The sequence below is a fragment of the Sturnira hondurensis genome, unplaced genomic scaffold (assembly GCF_014824575.4).
Source record: "Sturnira hondurensis isolate 20B ecotype Veracruz unplaced genomic scaffold, ASM1482457v3 Scaffold0018399, whole genome shotgun sequence".
NCBI lineage: Eukaryota > Metazoa > Chordata > Mammalia > Chiroptera > Phyllostomidae > Sturnira > Sturnira hondurensis.
In genome coordinates this window covers 2,190,825-2,194,796 of record NW_028091030.1, presented here as the reverse complement: position 1 = coordinate 2,194,796, position 3,972 = coordinate 2,190,825, and the positions used below count along the sequence as shown (strand labels likewise).

General features: G+C 44.9%; 1 non-coding gene across 1 annotated transcript; it reads right to left on the bottom strand.

Moving 5' to 3' along the window:
* Positions 1–3,452: 3,452 nt before the first annotated feature.
* LOC119002993 (U1 spliceosomal RNA) lies at positions 3,453–3,613 on the bottom strand. The gene has a single exon (XR_005069860.1). It is a non-coding gene; the product is annotated as a U1 spliceosomal RNA (small nuclear RNA).
* Positions 3,614–3,972: the final 359 nt, after the last annotated feature.

Below are 3,972 nucleotides of genomic sequence, written 5' to 3'. Positions count from 1 at the left end.
TTGCCTGCAAGGTTTCTTTTGAGAAATCATCTGAGTGTCTTATGGGAACTCCTTTGTAGGTAACTCTTCTTTTCTCTTGCAGCTTTTAAATTTCTCTCTTTATCTTTAATCTTGGGTAATGTAATGATGATTTCCCTTGGTATGTGCTTCCTTGGATTCAATTCTTTGGGACTCTCCGAGCTTCTTAGACTTCCTGGAAGTCTATTTCCTTTGCCAGATTAGAGAAGTTATCCTTCATTATGTTTTCAAATATGTTTTAAATTTCTTGCTCTTCCTCTTCTCCTTTGGCATCCCTATGATTTGGACGTTGGAACATTTAAAGTTGTCCCAGAGGTTCCTAAGTCTCTCCTCATTTTTTTATTCTTGTTTCTTCATTCTGTTCTTGTTGAATGTTTATTTCTTCATTCTGTCCCAAATTGTCTATTTGAGTCCTGGTTTTCTTCCCTTCACTATTGGTCCCTGTATATTTTTATTTATTTCACTTTGCATAGCCTTTGCTTTTTCCTCTGCTTTGCGACCATACTCAGCCATTTCTGTGAGCATCCTGATTACCAGTGTTTTGAACTGTGCATCTGATAGGTTGGCTATCTCTTCATTCCTTAGTTCTATTTTTGGGGCTTTGATCTGTTCTTTCATTTGGGCCATATATTTTTTTTTATCTAGGTGCACCTGTTACGCAGTAAGGGGTGAATCCTTGGGTATTCTACAGGGTGGGACAACCCACATAGATGTTTTGTGGTGCTGTGTGTTGGGGAGGGGTCCAAGATGGAACAATGCTACTTGCTTGGCTCTCACCTCACTTTCTGTCACTTCCCTAGCTTCCCACAAGCAAATTGGGTCCTTCTGGTGCTGATTCCTGGGTGGGTGGGCTTGTATACATTCTAAGACCCTGTGGGTCTTTCCAATAAACTCTCCTGGGAGGCTGGGAGTTTCTCCCACCAACGCAACCCCAGAGGGTTTTAACCACCAGAGTTAAATCCTCAGGGCAGGATCTCCAATTAATCCAAAACCATGTGGCACCTTCTCATGGCCTACTGGCAAAGAGTTTTTTCACCCTTCTTCTAGGCAAAGTCTCTCCTGCTTCCCAAGCCATGTGGCTAAACGGAGCACCCCAAAGCTGCGTGGTCCTCTTCTACCAAAGCTGCAGGGGTCTGCACTATGGCCAAAACCGCATGGTTCTCTCCTTCACACGGCTGCGGGGGTCCCCACTCTGGCAAAGCCGTGTGGTACTCCTCCAGTGGCTGCCATGTCTGGGTTTTAAATCCCTGCGCTAGTCCTCCTTTGCAGCCCCATTTCCGACTCCTCCTACAATCAGCTACACTTGCCAGCATTCCTGTATTATTCCAAGTTTACTGGGCTGCCATTGTGAGTCTGGGCAGGTGTGGCCCCATGTCATGGAGCCAATCACGTCCAAGCTCTCACGCAGGCGCTGTAACTCAGGGGACCTGCCCCCAGTTATGTCTTGGGTGGAAGTCACTTCCGTCCCCCTGGCTCCGAGCATGGCCACAGCTATTTAACATATCTATGCAGCTGTTGTATTCACCAACCACGAGAACAAATGTCGGAGACTTTCGGGGTTCCAAAGATGTTACTTTATTGGCCAAGTTTAACCTGCACAGGGGCGAACTCTCCAAAGTGTCCGGAGACACGGTGCCCGCAAGGGCTGCAAATGAGAGTTGCGCCAAACGCTTACAGGCTTAGGGTTTTAAGGAGGCTTGCAAGCAAGCTGGATACAGAAGCAGATGTGGCGGTTAGCGGTTGGCTCAGGGGCACAATAGGGTTACTGATTATTGGTGAGTTAACTCGTGCACTGGCTCGTGCTCCTTTACTTGATTGGTCAGTTGAGCTCGTGCACAGGGGCAAAATTTCCCTCCCTAGTAACTGTCCAGATGGCTATCTGCCTGACTAACCTTGTTGCTCTTACACCACATCCTGGAACACACCCCACTCTTCGGGTGTGTCCCGGAGCCTCTTTGCGTTAGTTAGTAAAACACCTTTTGCTTCCTTACAGCTATGTTCTGGCTAGTTCCCCTTTGCCCTCAACACAGCCAGTTAAAGGTTATAGATATGTTAAATGACCATGCTCGGAGGTTAGCTACAAAGCTGTTGCTGTACAAAACAGCTCTCAATGGCCCTGCTCCATTTGTCCCTTCCTCCAACTCACACCTGGGGAGGGAAGGGGTGAGGACATCAAAATATTTCCTGGACACCTTGAGTTCTGGACCCCATTACAAATCCCTTTTTTGGGGCCCCCCTTGGCTGCACCCTGTTACATTATTGTAGAACTGATGTTGAGAAGAAAGCCAATTATTGGATAAAACAACAATTTGGTTAACAACGAGATACAACTTCTTACTTCCTAGGATTAAAAAAAAAAGTAAAATGCTGACACTCTAAAATATTTTCCAGAATGGGGAGCAACTGGAATTCTTGTACGCTGTTGGGGGAAAGTAAAACGTTGGAGTCACTTTGGAAAATTGTGTGCCAATTTTGAATACAGTTAAACATACATTTCCCACATGACCCCGCAATCTCATTGTTAGGCGTTCACCCAAGAGAAATGCAAAATGATATTAAAACTAAGACTTAGGCAAAAGTAAGACTCATAGGAAGCTATTCATGGTAGTGAACAACGGGAGGCAGTCCACGTGCCCATCAAGAGAAGAGTGAGCCAGCACGGCGTGGCGTGTTCGCGCAGGGGGCACGACTCCGCAAAGTGAAAGGACTGCTTGGTCCACGTCACGAAGTAGACGCCTTTCAAAAACATCCTAATGAGTGAGAGGAGACAGGTGCAAAAAAGTGCGTGCTGCATGGCTCTATGCGTACGAAATTCTAGAACAGATTCTGATTATGGAGGGCAGACCATCGGTTGGGGGTGGGTGGGTTGATTACAAAGAGGTACAAAGAAACTTCTGGGGTGATGGAAATGTTCGGTCTCTTAATGATGTCGAGATCAATCAATATTTTGATTGTGTAGTTGTTATATGGGTATATATTTGTCAGAACTTGAACTCTGCTTAAAAAATCTGTACATTTTATTGTATTCAATTATATGTCAATAAGGCCGACATCAGTAAAAGTTAATTAAAACAGTAATTCTGGCCCCTGTTTACTCAAATATTATTTTTATGTACTGTGGGGTGGCTCTGCAACTTCTAAAATTTTAGCTTTTATTGGCACCTCTTTATGCTTCATGTTCACCTCCAGGTTTCTGGGCTTTTAATTTCTGTTTTTTTATAGGTAGGATTGTTAGATTTGAAGAAAGAATGAGTTGGAAGAAATGAGTGGATGGTGTTTCAGGCATAATTGCATGTTCTCAGGTAGAAATTCTGGGGCTGCCCCCAAAGCCGAAAGGGAAAGACACTACACAGAAGAGTCATCTGGTGGGACGGTCAGCGCTTGAACCCAGCACAAAAGAGAACCTCACCGCCTAATGTCTAACACCCAAAGTCAGGGGACAGCACAAATGCAGTCCCCACCCCAACTAGTTATGTGGTTGAGCCTCCCACATTTGGGGAAATCGCAGGGGTCAGCACACCTGAGTGCAACGGACCAGCCTCGCCCAGGGGAAACCACCTCTGTGGCCATCGTATCGCCCCTGCCCGGTTAGTGTGGTCGTTTAATCTCTAAACATTTTCCAGCAACTATATGCTTGTCTGACAAAGTTGTAACACATTTTAAAGCTTTTTTTCCCTTCTAGGTTTCAAGTGGATCAGCTGAAAGGAATTTGGTTGGAAGTGAATGCTCACAGCTACCAGCTCACATCTTGAGAAGACTCTTGCACCCTGGGGAGATTTTGCGATTTCCATATGTGTTTTGACGGCAATTTTTCTGCTTCCTAGGTTGTTTCATTTAAAAAATTCATTCTCAGTCATCCATGTCCACTTTACCTATTTAGCTTTGTTTTCACAAATTTTCCAGAATATTTCTACTGTTTTAGAGAGGAAGACAAGAAACAGTGCCAGACAAACA